General features: G+C 35.1%; 2 long non-coding RNA genes across 2 annotated transcripts in view; both read right to left on the bottom strand.

Moving 5' to 3' along the window:
• LOC124450557 overlaps nucleotides 1-27,686 on the bottom strand; it is a 79,074-nt gene that overhangs the window by 8,762 nt on the left and 42,626 nt on the right. The gene's annotated exons all lie outside the window — the stretch shown is intronic.
• Nucleotides 288-27,567, bottom strand: LOC124450566. The gene is made up of 3 exons (XR_006950095.1): nucleotides 27,378-27,567; nucleotides 26,355-26,537; nucleotides 288-339 (listed from the first exon to the last, which is right to left on the bottom strand). It is a non-coding gene; the product is annotated as an uncharacterized LOC124450566 (long non-coding RNA).

The raw sequence follows: 27,686 nt of genomic DNA, 5'->3' as shown, positions 1-27,686 counted from the left end.
GTAGCTACTGAGATCATGAATCGCTATTTCTATAGATTACAATTGGTAAATTCAAGCAAAGGAAAAGGGAACACTTCATCACTCGTCACTCAAAGAATGCTTAGTGCAGAGTTGATCTTCTGTGAGTATCAGCTGACCACCTTTAGGTGGCTCATCTAACAATGGGGCCCATCATCATTATATGAGCAAGCAACTGACATCAACAAAGAATCCAAACTACAAATGAACATTCTTGGCCATGAATCACCATGACACATGAGTAATGACAAACCATTAAGAGTAACTGAAGTCAATGACACAGGTGGTAAAGGGATATTCACAACTCCATCCAAGTGGGATCTAAAATATAAGAAAATATGAATCAGATATGTTTTCTGTTTGATTATCCAAATGGTAAAACATTTTCCTACATTGCATGAAGAGCATTAGTCAGTTGAGTTTGAAAATTGAACAATGCAACAAGAACTTTTAAACGATCAAAGGCTTAACATCGTGGTCGAAGCATTTTAAAGTGAAAGCTTTCATATTACAAACCAAACAAATAAGACTACTTGTTATTCCATGTAACTCATACTTCACTACTTAGTCAATAAAAAGGAGAGAATTTATCTTATTTTCTAACATTAAAGTGACTAAACCGTTGTTAACATTCCCTTAATTGAATTCATGACTGAAATTTTTTATTGTAATTGTCTCCTTAGGGGCATGTTACATATTCAAAAAGACAATAAGTAATCCTTCAGCAAAGGCTTCGGTGCTTTTAAATAAAAATAATTCGTCAGAATTTTCAGATTTTTTTGCATTTATATGGCATTATGCAAAGTAACGGGATATGATGTTGTAGGTTGGGATTCAAGAGACGTTAATTAATGTAGAAACTAGACTTTAATTTTGTCCAATTATTTATTGCATCTTGTAGTCATATCTTGCTAGGTAAAGGTTAGGAGAGGGTTTGAATGCATTCTGCTTGCCCTAAGTTTTCTCGACTACTAAAAATATTGTAAGAAATTCGAGCTAAAGACAATTATGGATCTCGTTCATTGCAATTCTTCACCACAATCTGAAAAAACTGCACCTCTAGCGCTCAACCACATAGTGCGTTGGAGACAGACGATAAATTTAGTGTATTTATCATTGCATCTATTCAATAATGACTAATGTGACATTGAAGAAATAAACCAAAAGTCAATAGCATCAATAAAAAACATTGAGATTTTAAGAAGAACAATATAGAGATAAATGAAGAAGCAAATAATCATTTATCGTCAGCGTAGTCACTTACATTTAGTTTCCAGCCGAGGGTTTTCTTTTTATACATGATACCGAAGTAAGTACGTGGGTAAAACATTTCAAAATGGTTTCAAGGCGACACCTTTATTTTGCTTTGCAGAATCACAAATCTTTATACTTGTCGTCTATGTGTATACTCTTGTTCCATCTCATGTGAACAACATCTGCTTTCCACGACGCCTCATGGTTTATACGGGACAAAATTTGAAGTGAATAGTACCTTTATGCATGGTGTTAAGCATGTCATTATATCTATTTGTTCCACATAATTATTTAACCTTCCTTGTTCGTACTTGATCAAATTACCAGATATTTATCAAATCTAATTTTTAAAAACAAAACGTATTGTTGCCAAACAAAAGAAATATGCTCTCCCTTCATTAATATACGTAAAATGCAAAAAGTTTTTGACCATTTTTCTGAGATATTACGCAAATCCTTAATTAATTAAAGTTATTCAGCCTATTAAATAACACAAATATCATCGTTTTCGGCATTAAGATGTTGGTGACGTCAACCAAAACACCCTTAAACCCTCTCCTAACCTTAACATAGCAAGATCGATTGCAAGATTCATAAATATTTGGACAAAATTAAAGTATAGTTTCCAAATTTAATATCGTCTCATGAATCTAAACCTACAACATCATGCATCGTTACTTTGCATAACGACATTAAAACGTAAAAAATCTGAAAATTCAAATGACTTTTTTTTAAACGCATTGAAGTTGATTTGAACGCAAGTCTTTTTGATAGATGACATGCTCCTAAGGAGCCATTCACAATAAAAATTTAGTCACGACGTTAATTAAAGAAATGTTAACAACGGAAAATTAGTCACTTAAAGGGCTGTTTATATGAGCCTGGTTAACCGGATTCAGTGAGGCGTTAAATGATTTCGACGCTATGAAAGGGGGAGGGGGGGCATCTCGAGAAGATTTTCTTATGATAAGTATAGAATCGTTTTAGAATTGTATTGAATAGAATTTTTGTCATTACTTTGTGTTGATGCTTGGTTTAGTGTAATAGTTGTTTTATGTTTGAAAAACATGTCCCAACAACTGTAGGATCAAGTTGCAAAAAATTTTAATAAGATGATTATGTAAAAAAAAAACATGACTGAAAACATGTTTTTGGGGGAGGGAATTTTGTTGCGTAATGGTTATTAATTAATGATTGGGGGGGGGGGCACTAATATTTATATACTGGTTACATGTTTTACTACGTTAGTTAATTAATTTCTTTTGAAATCCATAGTGATTAAGGATTATACAATATGAATAATGACAATAAACTAATAAACAAAAAGGTTGAGTTTTTTGTGCATCTTGATTCCTACAACAGGTAGCAAAGAGTTGAAAACCCACAACAGACATGTTCATATATTTAAAATAACCCTTTCCTCTCTATTAGCTTCAACTTGCTCTGTTGGATTCATACTTTTTCCTTTGGCAGACATTAGTCATGGTCTGTTCTTTGAAAATGCTATTATGGACATAATTTTCCATTTTATAACTTAATTAAGGCAAAAAATCTGCAATGTATAAATTAAGTGTTCCATAATTGTGGAAATGTGCGAATTGGAAGAATATTGTTGTAAAAATAAGGCAGGTTATAATTTCACCTATCAAAACAGAAGATAGCCAAATTGTCAAAGTTGTGATGCAGTTGATGTGAAATAAAAAACACCCCTTCATCAATGACACTAAAAAATGCACTGTTTCTAGGCAAGCCTTGCTTCTATAGTTTCCTTAAAGATGCGACAACTTTGGGTAAGTATATTTGTCGAATGGAGATTCTCATGTTGATTCACCCCACCACTAACTTCATCTTTAATACAAGTTTCAACTATAGCCACAGATGAATTTTCAAACAAAGGAAAGGTCTAGCTTCTTGGAGAAGTTGGTTGAAGCTATCTAAAGAAATGTAGAGAGATTAGAAAGATATAAAACAAAGTAAGAAATTCCTGTAATACTCCAAGGTTGGTAAAACAAAACTCTGTAATTCCAATGTATCATTTACGTATATTAAGATGCAAGTTAGGCATGATGAAAGGGTTCAAATTGGTCTTTGAGGGAAAGAGCCCCTTTGCTTAAATTTCTCTCTCCAAAATCAAGGCAATCTATAATTGATAACATTGATAGAAAGCCATCTAGATTGAAACATTCACTAATTTAGCTTCAAAAACAAACTTAAACTTTTATGACATTTTGATAACCTTACTATGCTATTAAAAAGATAAAAAAGTGCACTATGATTCAATGTATTGACTTGAAATATATGATTTGCTTAATGCAAATGATAAGGTAAAATTGTAACAGTGCTTTGTGAAGACGCAAATAATGCCATGTTCCAATCGGTAATTCAGAATGCAAGATTAGTTATACTTATAAGTCAATATCTTGGGAATAGTAAAAAAGTATCTTACTTTATGTTAAGTCTTAAAGTATGACTTAAGTTTTGAAAAACATCATAGTATTAAACCAAACAGAGGTTAATGGTATTGTTACTGTTACATTCTTGGTCATTGGTGTGTAGTCTAATTTAACACATAAAGCCCTGTTTCCATATAATCGTCTCGATCGTCTGTCGTCTGAAAGCGTGCAGGGACGATATTGCACGCAAACGTTTTAATCGTCTAGATAGAACAGAGTTCCATCTTGACGATTGTAATCGCTTTGATGGCCTTGTTCGTTTCGATAGTCTTGAATATGTTTCCATAAAATCGCTCTAATCGTCCTTGTACGCTTTCAGACGATTGAAGATGGAGACAATTATATGGAAACCGGGCTTAAACGAATGCGGCAATGACATTTTAAAATATAAAATAAAATGAAGAAAAAAAATGTGCTGCCTTTCGGACATTTCACTATACATCATAATTCATAAAAAATTGAAAATTACGGTTTAGTTCAAAATCCACGAAAATAAATCATCAATAAATTTAACTCACCTCTGTATATTCCATACTGTGTTGTAAACATTTATCGCAATGTCTTTACGGTTTTTGGTTTGTTTGAAATTGCATCTTTAGTGGTCACTTACATACAGTTTTTATTCTATTTTTTCTCGAAAACATATCTATTTCCAAACACTCATAAAGACATAAACGGGCAAAAATTCGATTGTACAATGATTGTACGCGCGGAATATGTCTGTCGGGGGGACTCGGGGGGACTCAAGTTAAACGTAAATAGCGCAAACAATATTTTTTTTATTTCAACCAATCATTCGCGCCATTGGTTCCCGCACTTGCGTAAAAAATGTGAAGTTTCAATTTAAATTCATCCCGCTGCACGAATATCAATTCGATTTTATGCTTTATAAAAGAAAAAACTAAAGAGAAGCTTTATAAAAGGAAAAAGGTAAGTTATAACTTATACATAGATCGGGTTTATTTAATTAGAATAACAACAAGATGGATAGGTCTAATTGAAAGTACTTTGTAATTTACACAGATAAATTTGAAGTCACTGCCACATGATAATAAACGAAATGTAACTATTTAAGCTGATTTGTTATTTTCAAAGCAATGTTACATAAATAAATCGTCATGCCAAACGCATTTTGAAGGTTTAACATACTAACGATGGTACAATTGTACGTATGTCGCTAAGTAGTACAACTGTACGTTGGGGAAGGCCGACCGAAATATAGTAGACGAAATATACACTATAGCAGGCACGTTTATATTAACGGGCTATCTACAGGGTGTATCAAAGACGACATTTAGAAACTAACCTATCGTGAAATTTCAAGACCAGATGACGATGCTAATCTCTGTGATACATTTCAGCCCATGTTTTGTTGTTAGAACTTGTGTCAAATTCCCAGGATCAGAAAAGCTTTTGCGCAAGTATATGTACGTAGCTAACAAAGTTTATGCAGTAGTGTGCCGAGCCTAGTCGTAGCAATTTAAATCATCGCAATATGTCAAGTTCTAAAGATCTTTGATACACCTTGTACACTATACATTCTGTACACTTAACACCCTGTACACAATACACCATATACCTGCACACCACTTGCACTAAACACTTTCAAGATTCATCACTAAACACTGCACCAAGGGCATCAAAAAATTTAAACATTGAAACCATTTGAAATCAACTCAAATTTAGACTATAAATGCATGGTTCAGCAGTAATTGTACCCCAAGGAGGCAGCTAGTGCACATAGTAAATCAAAGAATATAATTCCTTTTTTTTGTGTTTGCGCCTCCTTGTGGATCAATGGAAAATTCCTAAGGTCAGGTGATATCTACGGATTGAAGTTTTTTAACACACCCTGTATGCTTTATATACACAATTTGTATAACAATGTACCCTCCTGTACAATAGTGGCTCAAGACTGGGGAGTAGAACAGACGGTTACACATTGTTGCTGTTTTACACTAGAGTCGCCAGAGCGCTTAAACTTGTAGAAATATTCCTTCGACTTTAATGTTCATGAGGACAATATTCATAAGACATCCCTACAACATAAGACAAGGTATAAACAAATTTTTAAACTTGGGGTTTGCCAGAGGGGTGAGAGAATCTTTAAAAGAATGTGGTTATGTGGATGCCAAATATGATTATAAAAAAAGGAAAGGCATATACAATCTCAATGTTTAAAAATGTGTGGAACACAAATATTGAAAATCAAATGGTCTGTCTGTACTGTATGCATGTTATTCAAAACTAACTTCATTGAAATACCTAGTGATGCAATGAAATGCTCTCCAAAGTAATGTTTAATGGTGAACATTCTGTCTCGAAATGCTTTCCTGCTAATCTTCTATACCCTAATATGCTTACTTTGACAAAAATTGCAAATGAGAAACCACACATTCAGCACAATGATGCAAATATAGATTACCTTAAGCAAAAACAATGGACAATTCACTTGGTAAATTAAAGCTTAATTAAGGTTTTTAAGGAAGCTTTTTGAGCTTGAAATGAACTACATACCATATGCCACTTTGAGCATGATCGTACAAGACAGTTTCTACTCAACTTTAAAGGCAAGTTTCTGTAATGAGGAAAAAATTATTTTCAGTAAAGAATCACAAGCTAATTACTTCAACTAAAATGAATACTCCTCCTTAAACAAAACATTTAGATACATTATGTGTTGAAAGCATACAATAAGTGGAAAACATGACACAACTGCCAAATTGGTGATCATGATTTTAAAGATGTGCCCCCACATTTTAGTCCTTCCAGTGCCGTTGTGCAATAATATAAGTTCAAACTTGAAATTGATAGTTATTTAAATGCCCCAGAAGAATGGCCAGTTTCAAAATATTGCACTTCATTCTTTCTGCACTTGATAATATAGCCATAGAGCAACTATTTTTTAGGAAATTCTCGTGATTTTTTAAACTGCATCATCTTGTCTACAATAATTCCTCATTGGCATCTTGGTTGCAAAACATTAATTTGTAGAATAACAAGATGTTCATTCACAGTGACTAATCCAATGTGACAATGTATGTTTTATACATTATGAGCATTGATCTGTGTAGATTGCTTCCCCCTGTTCCATATGTTGTGATCATTTAAAGCAGGTGGGGCTGTCAAAGCTCAACAGACTAGATCTGGTAATAAAAATTACCAAGTCTGATCACATTGAACTAATCTCTACCAAAACACTTGCAAGATACAAATAACGAACTTGATTCTAATTCATGCATTTAAAAATTCACTCTATATTCAAGGTTAGTTGTCAAAGGACTGCATCTCAAATTTCACTTAAGACATTAAAAATTTCAGGACAAATTTTCATATTCTTTACAGGGGTGGTGCTAAAAAATTTTTTTGGGGGAGGAGTGCTGGTAAGGAAGTGATGTAAGACAATGTAAGGGTCTATAATTTATGGTGGTCTAGTAGTGTAGCCATCAAAGGTAGTGCAGAAAGTAGAAATTTTGCCCTGAAAAACTCAACTGTACTGCTGATATGTTTCACTAAAAATTGGGGAGTGGTAATTATGATGTTCGTTAGAGGGGCGAACAATTTAGTTAGGGGATGAAATCTAGTCTTTGAGGTGTGGTAACCCATGCACCCCAATGTAAATCTATCCATGTCACATATCTGCCAAACAGACTTGCTCACCTCTTGAGCTGATTTGTGATTTATTTCATTGAACCACCTACTAATTTTGAAAGATTTTTTCTGCATACCTTCTATTAGAGTTGTCACATGATAAAGAGCTCAAATTTCACTACAGAGATAAAGAATTTCACGACAAATTTGTAACCATCAACTCTTTCAACTGTCCACAATCATTCAATGCTTTAAACGCAAATATTTTACCTTCGCTATTATTTTTGCCATTATATTAGCAGTTTCCATGTACGACGATTAGGTGAAGATTAGTCCAGTGTATGTCATCCACGCTGCACGATCGCCTCTGGTAGCATTGGACATACAGATTCTTCCAGTTCGCTCAAATTTCGATGGAGCACTGCTCCGGTCTGTTTCCATGTACGCAATTTAAATGAAACATTATGATTCACTACGGTAACAGTTCAACCACTCTACACAAAATACACTGACATTTCAACTGTCGACCTTTTGTTTGCCGCCATATAACTATGAAAGCATGTCAGAAAAGAGCGCGAATTGTTTGAGGGGAAATGACGAAATCATTTCTGGGAAGAAATTGGATATGTGTAAATATTTTTTCTCGATCAAATTGAATTCATTGTCTGATAGCGATTTGCGAATCCGATACGGATGAATCATGTATTCAGTACAGATTCAGCATCGTGGCATTCGCTTGAACAGGACTGGTAGAATTTAACAGTATATAATGATAAAATAGAAGTAATCTCTTTCTATATTAATTTATGATTCAAATACCGGAATATTTTTTCCAGATAGCGATCATAAAGTATGGTATCAATGTACGTAAAAAAACCAGAGTATATATCCAGGGAAACATAACTTCAAATCAGCAAATCAGCAAATCAGTAAATCAAATAATCAGCAAATCATTTTTCTAAATTTCTTAAGAAAACCAAACAAACAAAACTGTTAACAAACAATAATGCAGGTTTAATAGTTATTGGCAATTTAACAGTTTTTATTTTTTTTGACATTTTCTCTAATTTTAACTTAACCACTCAAACTTTTTCAATGTAGAGAGCAATGATAATTGACAATAGTAATCTTGAGAAAGACGAGTTGTCTCTTTTTGAGTCCACTCAACCCCAGTTCCACTCATCATATGTGAACCCATTTTGTTTTTGTCCACATTTTTGACATTGAAAACAGTACATTAGGGGATGAAAAGACGCCACGTGAAGTGTGATGTTCCCCAACAGATTTGGAAATTCAGTTTTTGGCGGCAGAAGGGGGGGTTTGGTTCAAAGCGTCGAAATTTTGCGACAATTTTTGAGGGGTTTTGAGAATTCCTTGACAAACCCCAAAAATTGTTTTATTATCAACAAAATTTCATAAATAATTTTTATTATCTGTTTTCAAAGATCGATTTACTGAATATTAGAATCGATGGAGGCAGTCATAGCTATCTCACTCCTCCCAATCCAGGAAAGTGAGGAACAGCATACTTTTGAACAAGGTGTTGCCATAAACCCACTCCTTCCAATTGAAGAAAGTGAGGAACAGCATAATTTTGAACAAGGTGTTGCCATAAACCCACTCCTTCCAATTGAAGAAAGTGAGAAACAGCCTAAATTCGAACAAGGAGTTGCCATAAACCCACTCCTTCCAATTGAAGAAAGTGAGGAACAGCATAATTTTGAACAAGGTGTTGCCATAAACCTACTCCTTCCAATCCAAGAAAGTGAGGAACAGCCTAATTTCGAACAAGGTGCTGCCATAAACCTACTCCTTCCAATCAAAGCATGTGAGGAACAGCATAATTTCGAACAAGGTGTTGCCATAAACCTACTGCTTCCAATCGAAGCAAGTGAGGAACAGCATAATTTTGAACAAGGTGTTGCCATAAACCTACTCCTTCCAATCAAAGCATGTGAGGAACAGCATAATTTCGAACAAGGTGTTGCCATAAACCTACTGCTTCCAATCGAAGCAAGTGAGGAACAGCATAATTTTGAACAAGGTGTTGCCATAAACCTACTCCTTCCAATCAAAGCAAGTGAGGAACAGCATAATTTCGAACAAGGAGTTGCCATAAATCCACTCCTTCCAATCCAGGAAAGTGAGGAACAACCTAATTTCGAACAAGGTGTTGCCATAAACCTACTCCTTACAATCGAAGCAAGTGAGGAACAGCATAATTTTGAAGAAGGTGTTGCCATAAACCTACTCCTTCCAATCGAAGCATGTGAGGAACAGCCTAATTTTGAACAAGGTGTTGCCATAAACCCACTCCTTCCAATTGAAGAAAGTGAGGAACAGCATAATTTTGAACAAGGTGTTGCCATAAACCTACTCCTTCCAATCGAAGCAAGTGAGGAATAGCATAGTTTTGAAGAAGGTGTTGTCATAAACCCACTCCTTCCAATCCAGGAAAGTGAGGAACAACCTAATTTCGAACAAGGTGTTGCCATAAACCTACTCCTTACAATCGAAGCAAGTGAGGAACAGCATAATTTCGAACAAGGAGTTGCCATAAATCCACTCCTTCCAATGCAGGAAAGTGAGGAACAACCTAATTTCGAACAAGGTGTTGCCATAAACCTACTCCTTACAATCGAAGCAAGTGAGGAACAGCCTAATTTTGAACAAGGTGTTGCCATAAACCCACTCCTTCCAATTGAAGAAAGTGAGGAACAGCATAATTTTGAACAAGGTGTTGCCATAAACCTACTCCTTCCAATCGAAGCAAGTGAGGAATAGCATAATTTTGAACAAGGTGTTGCCATAAACCTACTCCTTCCAATCGAAGCAAGTGAGGAATAGCATAATTTTGAAGAAGGTGTTGCCATAAACCTACTCCTTCCAATCGAAGCAAGTGAGGAACAGCATAATTTTGAACAAGGTGTTGCCATAAACCTACTCCTTCCAATCGAAGCAAGTGAGGAACAGCATAATTTTGAACAAGGTGTTGCCATAAACCTACTCCTTCCAATTGAAGCAAGTGAGGAATAGCATAATTTTGAACAAGGTGTTGCCATAAACCTACTCCTTCCAATCGAAGCAAGTGAGGAACAGCATAATTTTGAACAAGGTGTTGCCATAAACCTACTCCTTCCAATCGAAGCAAGTGAGGAATAGCATAGTTTTGAACAAGGTGTTGCCATAAACCTACTCCTTCCAATCGAAGCAAGTGAGGAACAGCATAATTTTGAACAAGGTGTTGCCATAAACCTACTCCTTCCAATCAAAGCATGTGAGGAACAGCATAATTTTGAACAAGGTGTTGCCATAAACCTACTCCTTCCAATCGAAGCAAGTGAGGAACAGCATAATTTTGAAGAAGGTGTTGCCATAAACCTACTCCTTCCAATCGAAGCAAGTGAGGAACAGCATAATTTTGAACAAGGTGTTGCCATAAACCTACTCCTTCCAATCGAAGCAAGTGAGGAACAGCATAATTTTGAAGAAGGTGTTGCCATAAACCTACTCCTTCCAATCGAAGCATGTGAGGAACAGCATAATTTTGAAGAAGGTGTTGCCATAAACCCACTCCTTCCAATCCAGGAAAGCGAGGAACAGCCTAATTTCGAACAAGGTGTTGCCATAAACCTACTCCTTCCAATCGAAGCAAGTGAGGAACAGCATAATTTTAAAGAAGGTGTTGCCATAAACCTACTCCTTCCAATCGAAGCAAGTGAGGAACAGCATAATTTTGAAGAAGGTGTTGCCATAAACCTACTCCTTCCAATCGAAGCATGTGAGGAACAGCATAATTTTGAACAAGGTGTTGCCATAAACCTACTCCTTCCAATCGAAGCAAGTGAGGAACAGCATAATTTTGAACAAGGTGTTGCCATAAACCCACTCCTTCCAATCCAGGAAAGCGAGGAACAGCCTAATTTCGAACAAGGTGTTGCCATAAACCTACTCCTTCCAATCGAAGCATGTGAGGAACAGCCTAATTTTGAACAAGGTGTTGCCATAAACCTACTCCTTCCAATCCAGGAAAGTGAGGAACAGCCTAATTTCGAACAAGGTGTTGCCATAAACATACTCCTTTCAATCGAAGCAAGTGAGGAACAGCCTAATTTCGAACAAGGTGTTGCCATAAACCTACTCCTTCCAATCGAAGCAAGTGAGGAACAGCATAATTTTGAACAAGGTGTTGCCATAAACCTACTCCTTCCAATCGAAGCATGTGAGGAACAGCCTAATTTTGAACAAGGTGTTGCCATAAACCTACTCCTTCCAATCGAAGCAAGTGAGGAACAGCCTAATTTTGAACAAGGTGTTGCCATAAACCTACTCCTTCCAATCCAGGAAAGTGAGGAACAGCCTAATTTCGAACAAGGTGTTACCATAAACATACTCCTTTCAATCGAAGCAAGTGAGGAGCAGCATAATTTTGAACAAGGTGTTGCCATAAACCTACTCCTTCCAATCCAAGAAAGTGAGGAGCAGCATAATTTTGAACAAGGAGTTGCCATAAATCCACTCCTTCCAATCCAGGAAAGTGAGGAACAGCCTAATTTCGAACAAGGTGTTGCCATAAACCTACTCCTTCCAATCGAAGCAAGTGAGGAGCAGCATAATTTTGAACAAGGTGTTGCCATAAACCTACTCCTTCCAATCCAAGAAAGTGACACAAACAAACAAACAAACAAACAACATTTATATACCGGCCAGTATTAATCCCCGCCAGGGGGGTTGACCGGTCCATGAATTTTTCCACGCCACACGTCTCTATCTCTCGCCATATCTCTCGTTATACCCATCGCCTTCATATCACTGTTCACAGCATCCATCCATCTCTTTCTCGGTCTACCTCGTTTGCGTACTCCATCAACATTCATATGCAACGTTCTACGAATTTCAGCACTTTCTTCCCTCCTTTCCACATGCCCAAACCACCTCAAACGCTGGCGCCTTACCCAATTTTCGATACACTCAACACCAACTCTTTCTCTAATCTCTTCACTTCGAATCCTATCCATCAACGTTACACCACACATCATCCTAAGCATTCTCCTTTCCGTCGACGCCAATCTTCTCAGGTCCTCTGCTTTCGGCGCCCAACACTCTGCTCCATATCCCAAAACACTTCTAACACATGCCTTATACAATTCTCCCTTCTGCTTCAACGAAGTCGACTTTCCGCACAACATTCCCGACAACTCTCTAAAACTCCACCACGCTGCTTGAACTCTGTTCCTCACCGCTTGCTCGCACCCTCCACCATCATTTAACACATCGCCCAGATATTTATACTCCGATACACCTTCCAAACTCACGTCACACAGTTCAAACCGTTCAATCGCGACTCGCCCACCACTTCGGCACGTCCCACACTCAAAATCAGTTACTCTTGTCAATGCACCACGGACACCTGAACATCTTCCATGAACCCACTTACCGCATTTCCCACACATTATCGAATTCACTCCAACTCTTTTCCCACACACAATCCAAGAAAGTGAGGAACAGCATAATTTTGAACAAGGTGTTGCCATAAACCTACTCCTTCCAATCGAAGCAAGTGAGGAACAGCATCATTTTGAACAAGGTGTTGCCATAAATCTACTCCTTCCAATCAAAGCAAGTGAGGAACAGAATAATTTTGAACAAGGTGTTGCCATAAACCTACTCCTTCCAATCGAAGCAAGTGAGGAACAGCATCATTTTGAACAAGGTGTTGCCATAAACCTACTCCTTCCAATCAAAGCAAGTGAGGAACAGAATAATTTTGAACAAGGTGTTGCCATAAACCTACTCCTTCCAATCCAGGAAAGTGAGGAACAGCATAATTTTGAACAAGATGTTGCCATAAACCCATTCCTCCCAATCCAGGAAAGGGAAAAACTGTAAAATTATGACATTGATATGACGAAAAATGATTTAGAAGAACAATTTTAGATTGTGGTGAATTTCTAATTGCATATACTTCATTCATTCGTACAATTATTTGTAGACTAAACATTCGTTATCATTTAGTTCTTGATTGTGTAATTAACGCTCATTCCAAAAAGTAATTGCATGATTGAATCTGAAGTTTCATCAAGTTTTATAAGTTTATGATGATAATTAATCGTTTATTGCATGAATTATGATATTTAAATTTAAAAATATCTTTTTAATAACTTATATTATGACCTTAAAGTTTATGTTTTTTATGCTTTATATAGTGACTAATAGTGATTATATCAATGTTTTAAGAAAATGCAATCTACATATGATGGTTTCTTAATTTTTTTCGCATACGTATTTTTTACATGCGTATGTAAAATCATTTGTTAGCCCCAGGAGGCTAACCCAAACTTATCTAATTCATGTAAAAAATGATGTATATCTAATAATAACCACACTAGTACAGCACGACTAAAATTATATTAAAATACTTATATTTAGAACGAATGCACTTGGCTTGAGTAAGAATTTTTCTCGCTCGATCTAATATTAAAATTTATGACAGTTATGGCGCAAATATGCTTCTAAATCCTTATGAATAGTAATTCAGAGTTTCCTTTTTTATAATTTGCATTTCAAACATCAAGTGAAACTTTCCAAAGTATTTTTTAACAAAAGGGAAGTTTTTAACGCCCCTAATTACTCCAAGAGATAAGACAGCAATGAGTACTCATCTCACAACTCTACTGATTATTTAAGCTGTGATGCACGACATGTTCCATTGTTTTATCACAGTATAGGGAATACATAGTACCTCCACTTTGCTGTGCAACTTGCTGGGTATATTTAGATTACTGGTTGTCATTTGCCAGCTCAGTGCAACTATTAGTAAAAAAAGCAATTGAATGGCTGCCACTATGATAATCACATGCGCAATGAGATACGCGTGGCACAAAAAAATTGAATGCAGTGGCTCTAATCTATGTTCTATATACTGTGGTTTTATGCTACGACAAGATTAATTACGTTGGTTCTACAGAATATAATTTATACCTGTATATTTGTTCTTTTTTCAGGTAGCCATAAAAAACTTTTAGTTAAGGGCTGTTCACATGAGCCCGAGTAACCGGGATTCAGCGAGACGTGAAATGATTTTGAGGAAGTGAAAGGAGTAAAAAGTTTAAGTGCAAAATTTACAACCTTTTCTTAAGCGTCATAAGTCATTCCAGTTTCAATTTTCAAATCAGACTAAAACATTTGTTTTGATTTTTAAAGGTTTTGTAAATTTGTAAAGTCAGAGCATAGAGAAATTGCTCAAATAAGGTTTTTATTGTGAAGTATTTAATCTTTTTCATTTGCCAAAATGCTTTAACGCTTCGCTGAATCCCGGCTACTTGGCTCATGTGAACAATCCCTTAATCCTGCTGCGTTTAAAGTCACATTGGGAACAAGCTAAACTGATTTATTCTTATTCATTCAAACTCTGTTACTCAAGTGTTTGCATTTACTTCAGACAGATAGCGCGTAAGTAAAACTTTTATTTTCAATGCATTCGGTTGATGTAAATTTCGACGTTTGAAACTGACCTAACAACGCACTCCTTCCTGAGGAAAGCTCGTTCAAGTGGAGAAGGGGGGGAACAATAGCACAAGTGTATACACTATTTGAAAGGACGCAGAATTTTACTCAAATCATTGCTTGATAATAGAAGAAGTGATGGTATGCTCCCCACGACTCTCCTGCTCCGCAGTATCTTAGATACAGACCAATAAACCGCTTGTTCACAGCTTAAAACACATAATTTGTGAAAACGTTTCACTTTCTGCTGCTTTAGTACGAACTACGGAGTTGTTCGGAATTTGAATCTGAATTTGCAAAACTAATGCAGGAATAATAAAATTACAAAGAATTTGGCAACTTACACTTGACTTACACTTAGACTTTTGAAATTTTGTCATAATTTAGCAAAAAGTCATGAAACTTTTCAAGAACTCTTAATAAAAATAATTTTGATTCTACAACTTATTCGTTACTAACATAGTTTCTAGACCGTTTAGTTTTGATTACTTCGTAAGAAGTGGCCACCATTTTTTCATCATAAAACTTGGTCAGTCAAGAGAAAGAATGTTGTGTTACGTACTTTCATTTGGGTCTAAAGAAGTAAACTTTTCCTCAAGAGTTAAGACCACAAGACATGCTTTTACAAGATTTAAAAACTTTCGAGCTTTAGCGTGCTGTCAACTGAGAATTATGAGATACCAAGGCCTGTTTCATAAGTCGCATTTTACATGCACCGAAGGCATTAGAGGCAAAAGAAATTGAGATAAAATGCCTCATTATCTTTTAAATGTATTCGGCTCATGTAAAATGCGACGTAAGAAACAGGCCCAAGTCTCGTCTACAGTTTTAATTTTAGGCTTCAAACTTACGGCAAAAGTTCACTCACCAATTTAGCAAATTACTTTCGAACGACTTAAAATTATAGCATTCAAATCAAAATTCAAAAATATTGATGTTGGCTTCCAAAGCCGAAACACATAGAACATGCTGTACACGACGACGTACGTAAAAAAAATTACTTGAAACACGTTTGTAAAGTGGATGAATAATTTGACAAACCTTTACTAATTGTTTCAATAGGACCACCTGGATCTACTGTTTAAACACAAGACAATAAGACTCCACGAAAAACAAAGCCATAAACTACACCAAGTCTTAAAACTCTAAACAAACATCCATTATTGTGATTAATATATGTTGAACAACATCACTATATTCAGTATATTGATAACCGCAAACGAAATTTCTTGCTGACGCTTTCTTTTACAAGCGGAAATACATTATATTTCTTTTCACATTATAATTCAATATCACTAAATTTGCTTATAAAATACATCCAAAGCGCGGAAGATGTGATTCAAACACTAAACAACTTGAAATGGTTCGGCTATGAGCTATGCTCGTATAATTCAACGCCATTACGCAAGTTCGACACTTCAAAACAACACATCGTATCGAAATGCTAAAATATTTTAACTACATAAGATAATCAAAAGAATATATTTTAGAGAAAGTTCATGAATCATCCAAACCTGTAGAAGAAGTCAAAGGTACACGAAAATCTGCTTGGGTTTGCCTTCGATGATTGCTTGTTAGTTGTTCGTCCATATTTCGAAGAAGTCAAATACTTTGGTGAAATGCGTCGTCAGATCTTAATGTAATTCACGACAATGACATAAGGCTACTTAGAATGTGAGAAGAAAATAATAGGACAGCAAGTTCTACGTATTAGAAAAAACTAATTTCTAGTACAAATTCTAAAGCTACTGGCCCATTGGCAAAGCCGAAGCGAGGCGAAAAAAATAAAGCCCAAAGGCCGACGCTATATTGATATATTTATTCCACAACACAGAATAGATACGTTACAATCCTTATTCTGTGACCACACATTATTCGCCCACGCATGTCATTGATGATGTCACGTGTCATTTTACTTTAACATCCCCCAGGCCCTCACTTACGAAGGTTTACAATGCTTTACGAAGTTGCGATACATGATTTTTTCTTTTCCAATAGGAATTCTTAGTTCATATGAAAAGACACCACGTGAAGTGTGATTTTTCCCAACGGATTTGGAAATTCATTTTTTGGCGGCAGGGGGGGCTCAAAGCGTCGAAATTTTTCGACAATTTTTGGGGGGTTTGAGAATTCCTTGATAAACCTCAAAAATTCTTTTATTATCAACAAAATTTATAAATCATTTTTATTATCTGTTTTCAAAGATCGATTCACTGAATATTAGAATCGATGGAGGCAGTTATAGCTCTCTGGCAACTAACAGCACATACAAAGAAAATAGATTAAAAATAATAAGGTTTATGCATGAATTGCCAAGTGGAATTATTCACTCTTCACTGCTCTTGCATTATTTTTATGTATTTCAGTACATTCAGTTGTTTTCAAATCTCCGACAAAATCGGCGATTTGACAAAAAATGGGGAAGCAGTTGCCCCTCGACACCACTGAGATTTCTACCCCTGCAGGACATAAATTTTAGTAGTGTGTACGTCACTTTTTTGTAAAATATTATTAATACAATCATGAGCTTTTATTGTGTAAATATTAATGATGACACAGCTTCGTCGTGTTTGTATGACATGTATTTGTGTCCGAATATAACAGAATGAATTAATTACGATATATTTCAAAATATTATGAATATAATATTAAATAGATAAAAGGTAGTATTATGTGTTCATATATTTGATGCTCTTTTACTTCATATAAAATCACAAATTAAATTATAATGTCAACTTCTCCTGGAAAAAATGACAGTTTAACTATTGCCTGTTCCTTTTGTCAATAAAATATTCACCCAGCAAGACACGAAAAAACTATAGACTTCCATTGTTTTATGGGCTTCGTTGGGGCAGATGCAGGCTTGAGACACAATCTCACGCCGGACACGATCCCCCGGGAAAAATTGAAAAATTGAAAATAAGGGGTCGAAAACGCTATTTCCTGCGTTTTCATGATCAAATTATATGGTTTTGTGATCGCTTGATTCCACGTTTTTGTCAAATCATTTTACGTTTTGCATCACCAGTGATAAAGGACCTTCACTATATATCATAGGTAGTTCTCTGCATGAAAAAAGAATCACAACTTGAGACTCACTATATTGAAACGTTCTTATTCATTGAAAATGACGTATTAAATTCATCGAAAATTCTTAGACAATTTATAGAGCGAAATTTCATTTATGATAGATATAAAGATGATCTCGCAATAAGAAATAGGACATGTTCACAAGTTAATCAAGTAAAATTATGCAAATTTCATTAGCTTCCTATAGCAACACATTCACGTAAAATAATATTCCAAAATCTTAGACTTTTTCTATTATATTTTGAAGCTTTACACTATAGATATCGCTTCTACATGTGTTTGATACAGATGTTAGTCGTGCGGTTAAGAAAAATTGCAATCAAGCTACCGCGATAAGGATGACCATAAGCACAATACATGAGCACAAACAGAAGTACACGAACACCAACAAAAGTACACGAACACAAACAAAAATACACGAACACAAATAGTTTACATGTTAATTGCTAGCTACTTAATACTCCGAGCTTACATTCACAAGATCGAAGAAGCAATACAATATTACATTAGTAGAAATTATCAAAACAAAACTACAAGCACTTTTATACGTTACAATACTGTTAAGGAAGTGATGACAAAATCCTACATGGTTGTTGCAAAAAAACCCAGACTGAAAGCTAACTAAAGCAGATATTTATAGTTTCTACAAAATACAAATAATAAATCAATCAGTTGGTGAAATAATTGTTTCAACAGTATATACACAAACAACAAATATAATATTGGAATATTTAGGCTGCGCGTTGACATCATACCGGATTCGCTGATCACGACATCTTTATTTGCTTTAAAGGGGTAACTGCTCGGAGTAAAAGCTTATTAAGCTGATAGATTTAGTCCATTTGATTGTGTTTCTGACGTTGAACAATTTCACTGCCTTTTGATATAAAGAATATTCAACCTGCTACGATAGCAATCCGGTATAGTGCAAACAGGAATTTAGATGTGTAGATATGACTTTAACGTCCTCACTAGACAATATCGAACGTCCATGAACGTTTCTCGCGAAGAATGGATGAAGAATCTTCCACCACTTCATTTAGCACTGATAAGTGCTTGGAACTTCAAGTAAAGGACCACAAGTATGAACAACAGGCCGACGGGCTGAACCATTTAAGTCAGTGAATGTGATCTTCCACTTCATTTCTGGCAGAAGGAAACTGGCTCCAATAGCGAACTGAAGAAATGCAATGACGTTACTTCCAAGAGATGTAATGAATTAGGTTAAGTGGTGTAACAGGTGTTTGTTGTCATTTTGTGCATCAAGCATTTGAATGGCTTTCTTCGGTGTAGGCTTTTTTATCGTAAAACAAGTAATGTTTGAGATATTCTGAAATTATGCACCTTCGAGCTTCAACGATTGCAGTATCGCATTCCAGCAGCTGCAATTGCTTGGAAGTATTGTATCGGATTCCAGAGTTAGGAAATTACTTGGTCATATAACTAAAAAGCATTTTCAAATCTTGAAAAAGTTTGACATGAATAATATTAAATATATAATTTTATTTTAACTATGTTGATTAAATCTACTCCAATCAGTAGCTATATACTTGTAGGCTAAAAACATGTACGCATTGCGTACCTATTTTCTTAAAATGTAAGCCATGTATTTAATAAACGCAGTGTTTTGGGAGATATACCCAAAGGCCATGAAATGAAGAAGAAACGTGAATATTCGTGATAGCTACCATAAATAGTGTTCTGACAAAAAGCTTTGCTTGGCCCCAAATGTGGACACTGTTTTTTTCCAAAACAAAACGATATGGAAGGGAAAACCGGCGGATCCGGTAAAAAAACCCTCCAATAAAAGAAAAGATCAAAATTTAGAAAAATTTCTTTCAATTTTTGTAGTTTTAAGATGTCTCATATTTTTATTATTTTCAATGATCCCGATGATCTACTTTAGCATGCAGCGTAGTCAGATCGTACAGCGTTAAATTTTCAGAGCGACAAAAAAGTGCGCTGACCACTATATTGGCACAGCAAATATTTTGTGTTCCAACAAAAGAAACGAAAACTTTTGTAGAGAACAAAAAATGAAAAAGCGCAGAGTCACAAATTTTAATAAATAGAAGAAAAATGAAAACTATTAGTAGCTATACATAAATCATATGAAAAAATATTCAGTGCGTACGACCTGACTTTAATAACAATGAAAAATGAAATGACCAAAGTGACGTCATGACTTGCATAAAAATCATTTTTGATGTATACTAGAATTTGTTCTATTAAAAATTATTACTTTGCTTCATTAAGACCTTCATTAATAGCTGGCTTTCACTCGTGTGTTTTGTCAGAAAACTTAACAGTTGTGAAAATTTATAGTTTTACGGAGTTTTTTAACTTTTGAATTTGAAAATGCGTTATATTGCTAAACATTATGCATAATAAAAGTCGCAAGTGTGAATCTTTCAATAAGGACGCTTGTCTCTTGGTGCTTCTGTCCGACTTGGTCGTTCATTCATTGCACAGTTAGTAGGCCCACAGACATAGCTACTCTATAAAAAACGCGTTATAAATGTCAGCATAATGAATGAACAAAAACAGAATTTAAATACACTGAAAAGAACAACATACCTGATTTCCAAGCGTTGTCCCGGTCAGTCTGATCCAGGCGTCTTAGTCGGTCTCTTCCTTTTTTCACCACGTAGTTTTTGCGTGTATATCGTTGAAATTTATTGCAACATTTTTATCTTAGGAATTCAATGAACCCTACTTGCAGCATTGCAATTTTCCTTATAAACGTTAAATAAAATTACGAAAAAGTAGCGAGTGAAAGCCAGCTATTTTCTTACAGCAAGTGACATCTTTTATTGATATTCTTTTTAATTTGGGAGTTTTTCATGATTATGGTTCAAATTATAAAAATAGATCATCAGGATCCTTTTTAACGATCTCATGCAGTTTCTTATCGAAGTTAATTTTAACACTTATCTACTCAACTTGCAAACCACAAGACATGGATTGTGTTTTTCCACTCGCTTGTTTTCCATCTTCGTAGAATACACTCGTTTTTATAGTCCAATCACTCCAATGTTAATGTTCATACGTACATATGCCGTTATACGATGTCCATTCAAAACGTTTGTACCATTCCATACACGAAGTTACCAGCATCATTAACCAATAAAGTAGCTACCGAGATCATGAATCGCTATTTCCATAGATTGCAATTGGTAACTTCAAGCAAAGGAAAAGGGATCACTTCAATACACCATTTATATCATCACTCAAAGAATGCTTAGTGCAGAGTTCATCTTCTGTGAATATCAGCTGACCACCTTTAAGTGGGCTCATAAAACAATGGGACCCATCATAATTATATGAACAAACAACTGACATCAACAAAGAATCCAAACTACAAATGAACATTCTTGGCCATGAATCACCATGACACATGAGTAATGACACTCTAGTAAGAGTAATTGCAGTGAATGACACAGGTGGTAAAGGGATATTCACAACTCCATCCATGTGGGATCTACAATATAAGAAAATATGAATAAGATATATAGAGGATGAGCAAGTTACAATATGTTTTCCGTTTGATTATCCAAATGGTAAAACATTTACCTACATTGCACAAATAGCTTTAGTCAGTTGAGTTTGAAAATTGAACGATGCAACAAGAACTTTCAAACGATCAAAGACTTAACATCGTGGTCGAAGCATTTTACAGTGAAAGTTTTCATATTACAAAGCCAACAAATAAGACTAGTTGTTATTCCAAGTAACTCATACTTCCCTGCTTAGACAGTAAAATAGAGAGAATTTACCTTGTTTTCTAACATTAAAGTGACTAAACCGTTGTTAACACTTCATTAATATAAGTCATAAAAAAGATTTTTTATAGTGATTGTCTCCTTAGGAGCATGTCATCCATTTAAAAAGACAATAAGTAATCCTTCAGTGAAGGCTTCAGTGCTTTTAAATGAAAATAATTCATCAGAATTTTCAGATTTTTTTGCGTTTATATGTCGTTACGCAAAGTAACGGGATATGATGTTGTAGGTTGGGATTCAAGAGACGATAGTTAATGTAGAAACTAGACTTTAATTTTGTCCATCTTGTAGTCATATCTTGCTAGGTTAAGGTTAGGAGAGGGTTTAAATGCGCTCTGTTTGCCCTGAGTTTTCTCGAGTACTACAAATATTGTAAGAAATTCGAGCAAAAGACAATTATGGATCTCGTTCATTGCAATTTTTCACCACAATCTGAAAAAACTGCACCTCTAGCGCTCAACCACATAGTGCATTGGAGACAGACGACAAATTTAGTGTATTTATCATTGCATCTATTCAATAACGACTAATGTGACATTGAAGAAACAAACCAAAAGTCAATAGCATCAATAAAAAAACATTGAGATTTTCAAAAGAACAATATAGAGATAAATGAAGAAGCAAATAATCATTTATCGTCAGCGTAGTCACTTACATTTAGTTTCCAGCCGTGGGATTTATTTTTATACATGATACCGAAGCAAGTACGTGGGTAAAACATTTCAAAAGGGTTTGAAGGCAACACCTTTATTTTGCTTTGCACAATCATAAATCTTTTTACTTGTCGTCTATGTGCATAGTCTTGTTCCATCTCATGTGAACAATATCTGTTTTCTACGACGTCTCGTGATTTACTTGTGGCAACACTTAAAGTGAATAGTATTTTTATGCATGGTGTTAAGCATGTCATTATATGTATTTGTTCCACATGATTGTTTAACATTCATAGTTTGTACTTGAACAAATTACCGTAAATCTATCAAATCTAATTTTTTAAAACAAAGCGTATTGTTACCAAACAAAAGAACTATATGTTTGTAAATGATGATCTTCCAGGTTAATAAAGTCCTGAGAAGGACTGTTTTTGTTGTTGTTGACTGACGTTTCGACAACCTTAGGCCCGGTTCAAACGTCGCATTTTACATGCGCCGAATCAAATCTGAGTTTTAGTCGACTAAAATAGTTTTATGCGTAGTTTGATTCAGACGTCGAATTTAATAGTCGCATTTATTATAGTTATGCTTCCACTTTTTCATAGTTTATTCATTTTCTTGTACTAATTTCCTAAATGGCGAACAGGAAAATGTTGAGTTTATGCATTTCAAATATAATTCGTGTTAATAGGAAAAGACGAATATTGATGCATGCTACAGCAAATAAACTATTAGAAACGAGACGGCAGCTTCTGCAAATTTCCCATGTTTTTCTACGATTAATTGGTCAAAAAAATGCCTTCATACGTAGCCCTCCTTATCGATCTTGTCGAAAACAAGATAGAAATTCCGGCTGGTGGAAGAAAGTTTGGAGTATTTATTCTGATCTTCGATTCAAAAAAACATTTCGTGTATCTCGAGGAAACTTTCTTTTTATTTCAAGTCGTATTCGACCTATACTTTAAAAGCAAACTGTCACAGAGGAACCCCATTCTCCGGAGGAAAGACTTGGTATATGCCTTTACAGATTGGGACGAGGAGATTACTTTTACACCATCGCTGAAATGTCAGGAAGAGGAGTATCAACGGTGAGCACCATTGTGCAGCAGGTATGTCAACTTCTCGTTGAATACTTATGGAATGAAACAATTTCAAAAAACATGCTGAAATGTCAGACTGATTTCAAGAAAAAAATCGTGGACATGGAAGAATTATGGCAATTTCCCTGTATCTGGGCTGCTTTGGATGGTTGCCATATTCCTATAAAATGCCCCCCTTGGTGGTCTTCAAGCGTGCAAAGAATATCATAACTACAAGAATTATTATTCAATTGTTTTAATGGCCTTGGTCGATTCTACTTCGCCTTCGGTGCTCTCACAAGAGGACAGTCGAAATGCACGTATGCTCGCCCGAGAAGATGTACTCCTACCAATTTACTGATCGACTTCCTCAATCCCAATCTTTTCACGAAAACATGCATCGCAACGAGAAACCGCTCGTTCTGCTTTCCAACCAACACTCCCTTCATCGTCTTTAAAAATAGAGCACCTTGTACATATAAATTTTTTGCACTTTAAACAAGTGTATTTTGTTAAACTTGTGCACGAAATACAAGGGCATTACCATCACTCGCCGCCGCCATGTTTTTACAACTTTGCGAATGGCATTTAGCATGGAAATAATTGATTTTTGCTTAGAATATCTTAAAATAAATTATGCATTAAATTCGGCTCATGTAAAATGCGACGTTTGAATCAACATGAATTTTCGTCGCATATTCGACTAACTCAGTCGAATATGCGACTAAAGTCGCATTAAATTAAAATCCGTCGAATTTAATTGATTCAAACGTCGCATTTTACATGCACATAATTCTCGCATTTGATTCGGCGCATGTAAAATGCGACGTTTGAACTGGGCCTTAGCGGTAGTCATCTTCAAAGTCAAATGAGGAGTATACGTCAGGTTAGCCGTATTTGTTGTCTGGTTCTTACGTCATTGTATTGTGTGTACAGGAAATGTGCAGGAAATGTGTATTGTCATTGTGGATTAGTGTGAAGTGAAATATTTTATTTTTAGTTGTGATGTGTGATTTAGGTGTGACGTTTTTAGTTGTAGTGTGTAGGTGTCAATTGTGTATTGTCATTGTGAATTAGTTTGAAGTGTAATGTTTTTAGTTGATCGTTTGTTTGTATTGTGAATAAGTCGTTTGTAAGGTGCCGGTAATTGCTGTGATCTGTTCAGGGGGGTTTGTTCCAAGTTGGTATACCAACTTTCTAATGTAAGCCGTTGTCTATAGTCAGTACTGTATTTAATGCATTTTGCCGAGTCCCAGTCAATGTTGTGCTTTGTGATTCGGTGATGTTCGGCAATGTGATTAGTTTTGTCTTGTTTCTTAGTAGCTCGTTTGTGCTCAGTAAGTCTTATGTTTAACTTCCTGCCAGTTTCCCCGATATAGGAAACTGACGTTTACTCCCCATTTGACTCTGAAGATGACTACCGCTAAGGTTGTCGAAACGTCAGTCAACAACAACAAAAACAGTCCTTCTCAGGACTTTATTAACCTGGACGATCATCATTTACAAACATATAACGATACTCCCGGGTTCAAACCATTTACTTCAAAAGAACTATGTTCTCCCTTCATTAATATACGTAAAATGCAAAAGATAATTGACCATTTTTCTGTGATATTACGCAAATCCTTAATTAATTAAGTTATTCAGCCTATTAAATAACACAAATATCATCGTTTTCGGCATTAAGATGTTGGTGACGTCAACCAAAACACCCTTAAACCCTCTCCTGACCTTAACATAGCAAGATCAGATTGTAAGATTTCATAAATATTTCTACAAAATTAAAGTATAGTTTCCAAATTTAATATCGTCTCATGAATCTAAACCTACAACATCATGCATCGTTACTTTGGATAACGACATTAAAACGTAAAAAAATCTGAAAATTCAAATGACTTTTTTTTAAACGCATTGAAGTTGATTTGAACGCAAGTCTTTTTGATAGATGACAAGCTCCTAAGGAGCCATTCACAATAAAAAAATTTAGTCACGACGTTAATTAAAGAAATGCTAACAACGGAAAATTAGTCACTTAAAGGGCTGTTTATATGAGCCTGGTTAACCGGAATTCAGTGAGGCGTTAAATGATTTCGACGCTATGAAAGGGAGGGAGGGGGGGGGGCATCTCGACAAGATTTTTCTTATGATAAGTATAGAATCGTTTTAGAAGTGTATTGAATAGAATTTTTGTCATTACTTTGTGTTGATGCTTGGTTTAGTGTAATAGTTGTTTTATGTTTGAAAAACATGTCCCAACAACTGTAGGATCAAGTTGCAAAAAATTTTAATAAGATCATTATGTAAGAAAAAAACATGACTGAAAACATGTTTTTTGGGGAGGACATTTTGCTGCGTAGCGGTTATTGATTGATGATTGGGGGGGAGGCACTAATATTTATATACCGTATACATGTTTTACTATGTTAGTTATTTAATTTCTTTTGAAATCCATAGTGATTAAGGATTATACAATATGAATAATGACAATAAACTAATAAAAAAAAGGTTGACTTTTTTGTGCATCTTGATTCCTACAGTAGGTAGCAAAGAGTTGAAAACCCACAACAGACATGTTCATGTATTTAAAATAACCCCTTCCTCTCTATTAACTACAACTTGCTCTGTTTGATTCATATTTTTTCCTTTGACAGACATTAGTCATGGTCTGTTCTTTGAAAATGCTATTATGGACATAATGTTCCATTTTATAACTTAATTAAGGCAAAAAATCTGCAATGTATAAATTAAGTGTTCCATAATTGTGGAAAAGTGTGAATTGGTAGAATATTGTTGTAAAAATAAGGCAGGTTATAATTTCACCTATCAAAACAGAAGATAGTCAAATTGTCAAAGTTGTGATGCAGTTGATGTGAAATAAAAAACACCCCTTAATCAATGACACCAAAAATGCACTGTTTATAGGCAAACCTTGCTTCAATAGTTTCCTCAAGGATGCGACAACTTTGGGTAATTATATTTGTCGAATGGAGATTCTCATGTTGATTCACCCCACCACTAGCTTCATCTTTAATACAAGTTTCAACTATAGCCACAGATGAATTTTCAAACAAAGGTAAGGTCTAGCTTCTTGGAGAAGTTGGTTGAAGCTATCTGAAGAAATGTAGAGAGATTAGGAAGATATAAAACAAAGTAACAATGTCCTGTAATACTCCAAGCTTGGTAAAACAAAACTCTGTAATTCAAATGCATCATTTACGTATATTAATATGCAAGTTAGGCATAGTAAAGGGTTCAAATTGGTATTTGAGGGAAGGAGCCCCTTTGCTTAAATTTCTCTCACAAAAATCAAGGCAATCTATAGTTGATAACATTGATAGAAAGCCATCTAGATTGAAACATTCACTAATTTAGCTTCAAAAACAAACTTAAACTTTTATGACATTTTGATTACCCTACTATGCTATTAAAAGATAAAAAGTGCACTATGATTCAATGTATTGATTTGAAATATATGATTTCCTTAATGCACATGATAAGGTAAAATTGTAACAGTGTTTTGTGAAGACGCAAATAATGCCAAGTTCTAATCGGTAATTCAGAATGCAAGATTAGTTATAATTATAAGTCAATATATATATAATTATATAGTAATTATATATAGTCAATATATAATTATAAGTCAATATCTTGGGAATAGTAAAAAAGTATGACTTCGAAAAACATCATAGTATTAAACCAAACAGAGGTTGATGCTATGGTTACTGTTACATTCTTGGGTCATTGGTGTGTAGTCTAATTTAACACATAAAACCCGGTTTCCATATAATCGTCTCGATCGTCTGTCGTCTGAAAGCGTGCAGGGACGATATTGCACGCAGTCGTTTTAATCGTCTATATAGAACAGAGTTCCATCTTGACAATTGTAATCGCTTTGATGGCCTCGTTCGAAAATAAATCCACGAAAATAAATCATCAATAAATTTAACTCACCTCTGTATATTTCATACTGTGTTGTAAACATTTATCGCAATGTATTTACGGTTCTCGGTTTGTTTGAAATTGCATCTTTAGTGGTCACTTACATACAGTTTTCATTCTATTTTTTCTCGCACACTTATCTATTTCCAAACACTCATAAAGACATAAACGGGCAAAAATTCGATTGTACAATGATTGTACGCGCGGAATATGTCTGTCGGGGGGACTCGGGAGAAAGTTAAACGTAAATAGCGCAAACAATATTTTTTTTATTTCAACCAATCATTCGCGCCATTGGTTCCCGCACTTGCGCAAAAAATG

Source organism: Xenia sp. Carnegie-2017, unplaced genomic scaffold (assembly GCF_021976095.1).
Source record: "Xenia sp. Carnegie-2017 unplaced genomic scaffold, XeniaSp_v1 HiC_scaffold_24, whole genome shotgun sequence".
Taxonomy (NCBI): domain Eukaryota; kingdom Metazoa; phylum Cnidaria; class Anthozoa; order Malacalcyonacea; family Xeniidae; genus Xenia; species Xenia sp. Carnegie-2017.
This window is presented reverse-complemented; position numbering and strand designations above follow the sequence as displayed.